The sequence below is a fragment of the Paramisgurnus dabryanus genome, chromosome 2 (assembly GCF_030506205.2).
Source record: "Paramisgurnus dabryanus chromosome 2, PD_genome_1.1, whole genome shotgun sequence".
Classification (NCBI taxonomy): domain Eukaryota; kingdom Metazoa; phylum Chordata; class Actinopteri; order Cypriniformes; family Cobitidae; genus Paramisgurnus; species Paramisgurnus dabryanus.
In genome coordinates this window covers 27,360,500-27,373,255 of record NC_133338.1, presented here as the reverse complement: position 1 = coordinate 27,373,255, position 12,756 = coordinate 27,360,500, and the positions used below count along the sequence as shown (strand labels likewise).

The 12,756-nt window shown below is 38.1% G+C and overlaps 1 protein-coding gene across 3 annotated transcripts in view; it reads left to right on the top strand.

Moving 5' to 3' along the window:
* The first annotated feature begins 67 nt into the window (after positions 1–67).
* Positions 68–12,756, top strand: part of dennd2b (DENN domain containing 2B) — a 58,393-nt gene continuing 45,704 nt past the window's right edge. For 2 of the 3 annotated variants that reach the window (XM_065267721.2, XM_065267719.2), the window contains exon 1: positions 4,737–4,984. The gene's annotated coding sequence lies outside the window, so the exon portion shown is untranslated. Of the gene's footprint in view, positions 428–4,736; positions 4,985–12,756 lie in introns of those variants that run through there. The other variant, XM_065267720.2, reaches the window with a different exon arrangement.

Sequence of the window (12,756 nt, the reverse complement as noted above, 5' to 3'; positions counted from 1 at the left end):
TCATTTTGCACCACAGGAGGCGCTGTTTTACACATTTTTTCATTACGTTAAAGAAAAACTTTCCCACCAAAAGTAATTCAGCAGATGTTTTACTGGAATAATAACAATGCGTTGATTGAATGAATATAACTTCAAGTGAAATTGAAAATGAGCACTTTAAACCGGAAAGCTCAATTGGATTTTTTCCAACAGAAAGTAACTTATGTGCCGCAATAACGTGAAAGTTTTAAACACGCCGTGGTGGATATCACATTTCTCAAATAACGATACTCATCATTTCCTGCATTCCCTCCTCCTCCCATCCAAAACTACTGAAACAGACTGATCGCAGTCAGAGCGCACTCCACTTAACACTCACTAACACAAACTCACTGAATGGATATGTGAAGGTTACCTTGGCAACAGACACGTCAATCATTCAGATAAGGTATGCATTTCATTGTCTGACTTTCGTCTTCTGTACTATATTTGATGCTCTCGGACTGCTTTGAGTTTCTTGCATGCAAACTGATGGAATGCTATTCACAATTTATCACAATGGTTTTTAATTACCTTAATAGAGTGCAGGCATTAAGAAAAGTGTAATAAAAATATAAGTAAACAATGCATAAAAAATTAAAAGGTTGCTTGTGTCTGCATGTGATAGATGTAACAATTAAAGCTTCCAGAAGTATAGGAGGGATGAAATTTATGTAATACCGCACCTGCTGATAGGAGCAGTGTGTGTTGCTATCATTATAGGATGTTATTTATCATGTGCAATAGAGCAGCATGTACAGTTCTGGATCAGCTCTGTGTTTCTGTGAATCAGAAACAAGGAGGCGCTCTTAAACCTTTTAAAAACACTGTGAGTAAAACCATATATGCAACTGTTACCACAGTTATCGTTACAATGTAAAAAAAAAAAGTTATACGTCATAGCTGTAACATTACAGATAGACTCAAATAAAAATGAATTTGTGAATTTTGTGAGCTGCGTATTGGTTGAATAATATTGTAAATAAAATTTAATTTTAGAATCAAATTGCCCTTTTGTTTATACAATCCATCTTATCTCGATGGTAAATAATACCTACCATTGTCTGTCCCCCAGGGCCACAGTGTGGGAAATGATTAAGGTTTTAAAGATTGTGCTACAAACCACATCTCTCTCTTTCTCCCCCCCCCTCCAAGGCTGTCCTGTCCAATATTTCCCCATGGCTTATCATGACTCCTGCACAAGTCTGTCCTAAATGCTAAAGTTTTTTTTTAATGTGTCCTTGTTTAAAATTTTGCAAAGTGGGCAAGAAACTATGGGAACACACTGTGTCGCCATATATCAATCGCTTATGACATATACAGGAATTTGAGTTAATCTGGACATTTCTGGAAAGCTAAATCACACTTAAAATATATATACATTTTAATGTAATGGATAGCAAAGCATTCAATTCTGTTTCAGTTATGTTCATCTCCAAACATTTCTCAGAACTAACTTTGATCTTGATGTTTGCGTTTACTTTAACCAACTGGTCCCAAGGTGATTTTTAGTAGCAGATGAAGTCTGTTTCCTCTTAATCCAAACAAAGAATTCCTATAATTTTAGATGGAAAACATTTGTCTCATATTCTGAATGTTACCATCATCTGGGCAGAACTTTACGATACAATTTTCTGCTTTTTATCTTCAGATGCCTAAACATAATGATTGTGTCAAGAAAATTATGTGGTGAGGGTGTGGCGAACAAAAAAGATACTGTTGTATTTTCGAGACTTTGTGGCTTTTGCTCAGCGTGATTGATGGAGTCTTTACAAATGTGTTCAAGAAAGGGGAAACAATTTTACAACTTTGGTATAATGTTTCTTCTGTGCCTAAATGACTTTAACATGTGTAAATGGTACTTTTAACTTGTTAATGATTTAGGTGTACTTGGTGAAATTAATAATGCCTATAGACTAAATAGTTACATTACTTTATCCTGACAACTAGGTATGTACCATGTATATTGTCCGCCCTTGCAGAATTAATTCATTAACAATAAATTAGTAACAGCTGCACGAAACTCGCTTTTAATCACGATTAGTATTACCTTGGGTTAAATACTTAGATTTGTACTGGCTGGAGTTAATTAATATACTATCAACATATAACAGACCTAGCATGAATCATATCCTAATGTTTTTTCCGTCCAACTTCAAATGTTTTTGAGGATGAGAAAGCCTCTTGGGGCTAGCACTTCAGATGTGCCCCATGCATGCATTTCACCAACCAGTAACTTCCTCTGAGAAAAGAGCAAAGGAGCACTGAGACTTCCGTATTTGCAATCAGATGGATGATGGGATGCCCCAGGGGGATGCGTGTCCAGCGTGTAACCTAGTCACAACACTGGGTGGAAGCCTGCAAAGCTAATTTTACCATTAAACAGCCAATACAGCTATGTGTTGAACCCTGGCACACATGCTGTACGGAATGTGTGGGGTTGTTCTTAGTACTCTCTTAAATGTGGTGCTGATAGATGAAAACAAAGCCCCTGATGAGGACTGGACAAAGACACAGAATCAATTTTGTGGTTCCCACTGCTGGGTTGTGTGATGCTGACCATACTGAGAATGCATTATGTTTTGATTAGTTCAAAAACTCAGCTGCATACTTTGGTGTCGTGATGGCTGTAACAGGCATCCTCCAGCATGAGAGATGTTTAGTCTGGGCCTCTGGTGTTCTTGACATGGGCTGCTGCCTCTACTTAAGATCTGGAATCAAGGTTAAAAATAGCGTGAGCTTGCATTAACTGAAGAGCGCAACATGATGTGCTGTTATTTGACCTTGGGAAAGATATATCAAATCACAGCTATTTGCTCATCTGTCTACTTCAATATGATTTTGCGGTGGAAACGGTAGAGTGAGGTTCAGTAGGTTTATGTATTCTTCATACTATTATTCTAATGCTGCTAATCCTGTGTGTATTATAGTATTTCACTCTCAGTACACCTGGAGTGAGTTAATGTTCTGAGAAAGCAATGAAGTGATGATCTGTGCCATAACGATCCCTGAGCTATTATATCAGTATTTAATACATGTTTGAGGAAAAAAACTCCCATGTCATGTTCCAACACCAGAAACCACAAAGCTACTAAGCTTTTGCAGCAATTTGTAAGGGTTTCAGGGTAAGATATAACATGTTGTCATCATACAACATTTGTGATCACAGTGTCTTCTCAAGCAGGTTGCTTGTATTTGCAGATGTTTTAATATCATTGCTTTTAAAGTATTCTAACTTCTTTCCATTACATATCTTAACCAACATACAACAGTTTTGCTTAAGGCAAAGATATGCTTCCTCCGCATTTAACAGTTCGTCTGTAATGATAAAAAAATCAACATGCTTTTGGTTGCTTGATATATATATATATTTACATTTATATATTTATCTATCAAGCAACCAAAAGCATGTCAATTATATATATATATATATATATATATATATATATATATATATATATATATATATATATATATATATATATATATATATATATATATATATATATATATATATATATATATATATATATATTCATCTCATACATTTTATTAAATATTAGTGTTTTGATATTTTGACAACTATTACCTCCCTGTCTTAACACACCCTTAACTGTTATGAAATATCACAAACTGCTTATACAAAGTTATTGGAACAGTTTTGGCTCTTAACTCTTGTTTATTCTTTTAAAGCTATAAAAACACCCATTAGTAGTATGTCTGTTGCTAAACTCTCTGTACTGAATCAGAATGTGTGTATACTTACAGGGAAGTGGGAGGATCCTGTTTAGCCTTCACTCCAATCTCATCCCTAAGTCTCAAAGGTTCTTTGTTTGTTCACGTACATGTATTTGCTCACCACAGTTTAGACAGCTGTTTGCAATGTGTTTTGCTTTTAAAAAAACTTAAATGTCTGGAGCATATGGATAATGGTAAATCGTAGATGACTCAATGTGGCAGGCTAAGATATATCTAGACTGTTAATAGGAAATGTTATCGCATTTATGCATTTGGCAGGGAATTTTATATAAAGAGACTCACAGTGCTTTACATATCTGTATTGGTATGTGTGTTTGCTGGGAATCAAAGCCATGACATTTGCACATTTCTCTAAACTGAGGCTGAGCTATGTTATTGGACCCCTTAAATAATGTATTCTCCACCCAAACCAATTCAGACTTAATGAGTGTTTATATGAAGATTTTGATACACAATACATTTGTTAAGTTAGTTCTAAATGAGCAATGTATAAAAATGTAAAGAGATGGTTCACTCAAAAATAATTAGTCATTTATTTAGAATTTCATTTAAAACTTGCATAAACACACACATTGAATATACAATTATATACAAATACTAGTTATATAGAAGTGGATAAGTACCGTCATTTCATCTCTGTGCTCACCATCATTTATCAAAATAACTTCTTTTGTGTTAATCAGGAACAACATGAGGGTGAGTCAATGATGACAGAATTTTCATTTTTGGGTGAACTATCCCTTTAAGGCATAATATAGCCACACGAAAGCAAGATCCTTGAAAAATACATGGATCACTATAAAAAAACTTTTTTCCATGTTCAGATAAGGAACCCGCTTTGTTTGGGTTATGATTAAGTCATCTTTAAATGTAGTTTTCTGTGAAATGTAATGGGAATGCGCACAGAGTTCACATCATGTGGAAGTCATTCACAAGAGCGCGCTTGCTTTCGTGTGGGAGCGTCAGAACGTGGAGAGGCGAGTGGGGGGCAAAACAATCCGTGTCCATGGAAACTAGCTCAGCCTTCGCCCAGGCACTTCTCAAGCAGGGAGGGATTTATCCCGCTTGAAGGAACATGCCTGGAAGTTTAGGGAAAAGTTCCAGGTATTACCGGCAAATCGATGAGACTTACCACCACCGCTGTGTTTGTGTGTGTGTTTGTGAGAAACTGAACAAAATGGCACGGATAGCGGCATGTTTCGTTGAGGTAAACACTTTTATCTTCATTGTAACGGAAAGTTTAACGTTGTATGAAAATGAGCACAGTCAAACAAAGGCTGTGTGTCAAAACTCAGTGAGCTGCCTGCCTGCTTTGTAGTTACTTACACGGCATTTGAAGCATCATATGCGTAAAGATAATGTTGCGCGTGACGCCACGAAAGTGACAGAAAACACGATGCCCTAAAATGTGATTAGGCAGCCCACTATGTTTTGAGACCCACCCGAAGTAAATCATTAGATTTGTACTATAGGCTATAGACTTTTATAAGAGTTTATTATTAAAAAGTGTTGCAATTGTTATTACTTACTTGGAACCCTTGTTAACTTATCAGCCCACCTTATTATAGGAATGTTTTTAGGAAGTGTTTAATCAAACACCAAATAAGGTTTCTTTAAAAAAAAAAATGAACGAAGTATTTTATGTATATTTGTGGTGCCTCAAGTCCAAGTCGAATTGACATCTTTCAGTAAAATGAAGAAAACTATACTTGGCTTCTTGGTTTAATATATTCAAGAAACAAACGTTTGCACTTACTGAGAGCTCAATGTCATAACAGATGGGTTCTTCCTTAATGGTACTTTTCACTTGGGTTATTTCTTTCCAGTACACTATACAGAGCGCACCCACAGGCATGTACACATGCAGGTTACTTGATCACTGCTGGCGTATGGACTGCCCCTGCTTTCGGCTTTGGCCGCTACTGCAGCTGCAAGCCTTTTTTCCTGAACTTTCTGAACAGACTGTCTTTTGTGTTTCTGGAACAATGACCCTTCCTTCTCATTGGTCTGGATTGTCAGCTTAATCATGGGAGCCACTCTGTTCTCTGTCCAGTGCTTGCGCAATATGGATCGGGGTGGGATGTCACCAAACTCAGAACAAAACAGATAGCCGAGGTTTCATTATATATAAAATAACCTTGGTATAGCTTTGGTAAGATTGTAGCTCGGCATTCAGCGTCGGATGTGATTTTGTGTACGCATTGTGGCAGCTGAATAAACAGTGATGCAAGGACCCTTGATCCTCTCTGCATTTCTTGTCTCACAGTATTGCTGTACACGCTGCTATTTCTTTTCACTTTCATTTCAGAGATATAAACCTGTTTTCTTACATTTTGATTTTACGTGCTTTAGTAGTTAAATGGCTGACCTACTTCAAACCATAATGTATCTTGGCTTAATACTATACTATACAATACTGCCACCCATTCTAAGAGATGATTTTTTTACACTATCAATCCTATTTCACTCTTAGGTGGTGGAGCAAGCATTTTTTCTTCAGTAGTTGTGTGTCATTGGTATTAGTCAGAAACAGCACCTGTTGTCAATCTGTTATGCAATTGCATTAGATTTGAGTCAGAGTTATTCATATGGGTTAGGAGGTTGCTTTTGTCTTATCGTTGTGTAACATCCTCCTCCAAATCTCTGAGATTTGGGTAAACTACCCAACACAATAGAATGCAATAAATATGCTTAATGCTTGAACAAATGTCAGTTGACGGGTTCAGTTTGACAGGTTGTTTACCAGGAAGAGATTGTCTAAAAATAAAAATTCTTATTATTAATCCATATTTTTCATCCTTATGCCATTCCAAACCTGTCTGCTGTTCATTTTTCTGTGGAGTGCAAATGTAGATTTGTTGAAGAATATACAGGCCTTTTAGCTGACTGTTCGTAGTATTTAACTGTTCATGCCTGTCATTCTCCAGAAAGGACAAAAAAGACTATTGACTATTCAGATCTTAGGGCTTAGGCTAAGAAGTATTGTCAGCAAGATTGAGCACTCCTATTACTAGGGGACAATGCAACACTCAATTTGGCCGCTCTGGTGACGGAAGTCCTGCTCTCCAGTTAAAAGACCAATCATAAATCGATAAAGACTGACGATTCATTGTGGGAGGGGTTATTTACAGAGGTGTTTGCCGAATTTGAGCTTGAGAAACAAACGCTTAGGTACAGATGTTGTCAGGTTTTATTATTGATCAGATGTTGTTTAATTGTGATTCTTGGACATGATTTTATAGATGTCTTTTCCTGTTCAAGTAGATATGATTTTTTGCCTTGCATGACTAAAATCTTGCATCACTAGCTGCCTAGCGGCACGAATTTCCTAAAGGGACTTAAAGGTGTTTAACTTTTTTCTCTGTTTCTCACCCATATATTATAGCTTCAGAACTATTGGGAAAAAACTTACAGCTCAAAATACTTTTTTTGTATGAAAGTTGCATTTTGAGTCTTCAAAAACCCTCTAAGTAGAGCTTGTAAATGGAGTGACATTAAAGTGAATCATTAAATTTTTTGAATGAGCTATTCTTTTAAAATGTGACTTTTTCCATGTTTAAGTGCTATAATTGGGTTCCCAGTGCTTCTACCAACCTAGAAAATGTGATAAAGATCAACCCAGTAACTTAGTTTTGGTAAACCATTCTCTGCAAGCACGTGAAAAATTAGGTCATTGAAATTTGGCTCTGCTTATGATGTCATAAGGAGATCTTATTATGTTGGCTTGAGAAAGCCAACATACTGTTGTTGCACTTAAACTTATTATTATTATTCCCTCTTCTTTTCTTCTGAGACTAAAATTTCTAACTCTAACTCGTCCTAGAGCTTTCAAGCTACAGCCATCAAACTTTGGACAGACTTTCGGTCTGATCTGACGAGGTGTGCTATATCTTTTCTAACTGATGGGACCTTCCGAATTCCTAAACGGGGCGCTGAAACACCCCAAAATTTCCATTGACTTAACATTGAGACAAACTTTGACGGGTCAAAGCTGCGAGTGAGAAACTTGTAGAAACTTGTGGCTTACCACATTTAAGGAGGCTGACAGGCTGTGTAAGAACATACCTCACAATGGGGTGTAAGCTGTACCCCTGGGGTGTAAGAGGCCCCCAAAATTTCCCATTGACTTATAATGGGGCAGGAAACATGCCCATAAAAGGGAATAAAAGCGTCCCAGATGGAATATCTTCACTTTGGAGGGTCTTAGAGACATGGGGGTGGGCTCATTTTACTCAAGCATCCAATCAGTCTCTTAGGATCACCCCAGAGCTATTAAGCCACGCCCCTAGCAACAATTTTGGGTACCCTAGCAACATCTCCCATAGACTACCATTATAAAAAGCCCAGATGGATATCTTTACACCAGAGTGTCATAGAGACATAGGGGTGGGCTCATTTTACTCAGGCATCCAATCAGTCTCTTAGGATTCTTATTGAGGTATTAAGCCACGCCCCTAGCAACAAAATATGAAGACCCTAGCAACATAATAAACAAAGCCTTATATCTCTGGATCTGAACATCGTAGAGACACAGGGGTTGGACCGTTTTTCTTGTGGTTTGACGTGTAATCATTATGGGATGCCAATTTTCTCCCTAGCAACCAAACTTAGTACCCTAGCAACGGAATAAACAAAGCCTTATATCTCCGCTTCAGAACATCATAGAGACACGGGGGTTGGACCGTTTTACTTGTGGCTTGAAGTGTGATCATTATGGGATGCCAATTTTCTCCCTAGCAACCAAACTTAGTACCCTAGCAACGGAATAAACAAAGCCTTATATCTCCGCATCAGAACATTGTAGAGACACGGGGGTTGGACTGTTTTACTTGTGGCTTGAAGGGTGATCATTATGGGATGCCAATTTTCTCCCTAGCAACCAAACTTAGTACCCTAGCAACGGAATAAACAAAGCCTTATATCTCCGCATCAGAACATTGTAGAGACACGGGGGTTGGACCGTTTTACTTGTGGCTTGAAGGGTGATCATTATGGGATGCCAATTTTCTCCCTAGCAACCAAACTTAGTACCCTAGCAACGGAATAAACAAAGCCTTATATCTCCGCATCAGAACATTGTAGAGACACGGGGGTTGGACCGTTTTACTTGTGGCTTGAAGGGTGATCATTATGGGATGCCAATTTTCTCCCTAGCAACCAAACTTAGTACCCTAGCAACGCAATAAATGTTAGCTTCATGCTAGCTTCCTGCTAATAATGCTAGCTTCATGCTAGCTTCATGTTAATCATGCTAACATCATGCTAGCTTCATGCTAATCATGCTAACTTCATGCTAGCTTCATGCTAATTATGCTAACTTCATGCTAGCTTCATGCTAATCATGCTAACATCATGCTAGCTTCATGCTTATCATGCTAGCATCATGCTAGCTTCATGCTAATCATGTTAGCATCATGCTAGCTTCATGCTAATCATGCTAGCTTCATGCTAATCATGCTAACATCATGCTAGCTTCATGCTAATCATGCTAGCATCATGCTAGCTTCATGCTAATCAGGCTAGCATCATGCTAGCTTCATGCTAATCATGCTAGCATCATACTAGCTTCATGCTAATCATGCTAGCTTCATGCTAATCATGCTAGCTTCATGCTAATCATGCTAGCATTATGCTAGCTTCATGCTAGCATCATGCTAGCTTCATGCTAATCATGCTAGCATCATGCTAGCTTCATGCTAATCATGCTAGCATCATGCTAGCTTCATGCTAATCATGCTAACATCATGCTAGCTTCATGGTAAATCATGCTAGCATCATGCTAGCTTCATGCTAATCATGCTAACATCATGCTAGCTTCATGGTAAATCATGCTACCTTCATACTTAAACATACTAACAGCCAGATAGCCTACTAAACTAAACTTATGTCAAACCGTTTTAAACGTTCAGGCTACGCTTTCTCAAGCCAACATAAAGTTTGTCTTCAAACTTTACTATCTAGTTATAATAATATCGCCCCTTAATCTGCACTATCGGCACAGCCATAACACAGCACAGCCATTTAGTGCAGAGAGAAAGAGAGAAAATAATTCACAGCACAATTAAGTTTCAATTGCAACAACCAGCTTCATTCCGAGTCATTGCCAGTGTTTAAATTTCATCAGCTCATTTGCATTTTAAAGGACACACCCAAAACGCCACATTTTTGCTCACACATACAAAGTGTAACTTTTAACGTGTTATATAATAATTATCTATATGGTATTTTGAGCTAAAACTTCACATGCGTACTCTGGGGACACCAAAGATTTATTTTACATCTTAAAAAAGTCTTGTGACATGGCCTCTTTAAGATAATGTTTAGTCCAAGTGAAAAAAAGTTTTTTTGGGGGTCAGAGAGCCATCTTTAGTCAGTCAAATAATGTAGAATCATTACCATTACCTACAAACAGGATAAGGTAATCACAGTTCGCAAACTATTTAAAGAAATCCAACATCTATGGAAAGCTTTGGAAAACGAATGCTATGGGTTACAGCTGAGCATTGAAATAAAATGTGATCCATTTGACTTTTTAGATTCTCACGTCATCGTAAGCAGCATTCCACAATTTCCTCAATGTGCGAATTTTTCCCTGTGCTAGCGAAGAAAAGAACCATAAACAGCTGAAAGAGAAGACAGAGAATGAAAAAGGCTTAAAAATTGGTTCCATCTGGCCTGTCCAGTCAGCACTATGGGAGCAAGGAATCGTGGGTATTGTGGGGAGTGTGCAGCTGCTGGGAGCTTTGACAGGCCAAGTTCCACAGTTCATGAAAGGCTCAGAAGGAAAGATATTTAGGCAGCTCGACAGGGTACAACAATCCCTCCAACCCACCCACAGCCCCCAACCCAGAGACAAACTCTGTGTCATTATTCAAAGACTTTTGGATTGAAACCAAGTCTAAAGGAAACAAAGGACATTCCCTTTGTATGCTCCGTGTTGGATGGATAAGCCTCTTCCCTTTTTTATCAGACTTTTCAGGGAGATTTTAATTAGCAGCACCAGGGGGATTCGTCCAGGTGGGACAGTGTTTAAAAAACTTCTCATAATACTAGAGACACATTGATCATCTTTTTTTTTGGTCCAATCTAAACACAGCGTACTCGGATGATAACAGCAGCATAAACGTGCCGTATGCACTATATAAATCTCTGCGAGAGACCTGATGAAGACCATATGATGGAGCGAGCTAAGAGCCCAGAATGGGGTTCCTTTCTCCTGTGGTATTTATGCTGTAATCCACCCCCATTCTCACACAGTCATGTCTGATTTGGTAATAACAACACAGATTTTACAAGGTACAAGGAGGAAGAGAAATTGTCTTCAGTTCAAAACGGTCTCCAGTGAATCCATAAGCCATTTCGTTACCTCATAGGGGTTATGAAGTTTAGCAGGAACTGAAAATGTACAGTGGTTTGTGTTCTGCTGCCGTACCTCTTGTTTTAAAGAGATTTTAGAAGATTAGCCGCTGATGAGCAGTTTATGAATCATTCTGGCAAATAAGCGTAGGGGAAATTAGATTAAATCTCTCATACTTGGTAATGTGGGATTGAGAAGCTCTGGTCACAATGAAGTGCAAGAGTCAAATGTGCAAAATGTTGCTAGATTACCCCTCATTTACAATACTAGGATGGCACAGGCAACTTTGTGGATGTAGCACTGTTGCTTCACAGCAAGAAGGTACCCGCTTGAACTTTAGCTGTGTCTGGAGGACTTTCTGTGGATTTTCAATGTTGTTAGGGTGGGTTAACTCCAGGTGCTCTGGTTTCCTCCCACAGTCCAGAGGCATGCATGAGGGTTAAGTAGAGATGCCAACTTTTCTAGATCAACTTGTGTGAAGATTAACCTGTGTTGTAGATTAACCTGTTCTCACTTAATATAGCGGTAGATGCGGGAATGGCAAAAACGGATATGGCAAATACATATTGGCAAAAACAGTTAAATCCTGAGAATTTTCTAACTTACTTACAGTTATTTTGAACTTAAAGAGCACCTATCTTCCAATTACCGATTTTACATTTCCTTTGGTGTGTAGGTGTGACTTAGGACGTTAACGATATGCAAAAGGTACAAACACCAAAGAAAACGATGATGCAAGTTATTGTCTCCAACGTAAATCTCTTTTCTTGGACTACAACAAACACACGGATTGTAGGCAACAGTTTACGTCCTGGGATTGGTGATGTAGACAAGTCCGACATTATCATAATTCCTCTCGCTTCGAACTCACTTAACTCCTGTTATCATTGTATTGTGAGCGAATCTTTCAAACATGGTAAGAAGCGTCAAATTTCTGGCTGACCTCAGAGGTATACAGACCAATCATAATGTACAGATTAGCTGGCCAATCAGGGACACAGCGCTTTTCAAATCGATGAGTTTTGTACAAAATCAGAGAGTTTGAGGAAGGCAGAGAAATCTGGAGCTACAAAAATGTACGGTGTCTGGAAATAATGTTTTTTTGTTTTACTATAAACCACGCGAACACATTGTATTATACCAAATACACAAAATAATGCAATAAAATAGGTGCTCTTTAACTTTGTAAGTTTTTTCCCATATAAATCAGTTGCAAAATCAGCAAATGTTCAAACCAAATTCTTGTGCCCTTCATGCCTGAGTAGCAAAACAATCTGGCAGCTCTGTTGTGATTTGGATATGTATTAAATACATCCCTCCCTGAATTAAAAGAATTCCCCTTGTTCAGAAAGTCCAAAGCATGGAATGTGAGGTTTGATGGACAAGGCAAATATTAGTGCATTCCTTTAAATGGAGAACCGCTTCGCTAGCCAGTTGACCTGTCGTCACTGACAAGGCCATGGCCCTGTGGTCTCATCTTGAACCCAGAACATTCTTCACTGTGTCATTCACCCGAAGAAGCTGGTCAGATAAAGTTTGTTTGAACTAACGATAAAGGAGCTTACTTTTTAACTAAACTCTGTTCAAGGACATTGAACAAAGATGTTCTCTCTTCTCTGTTA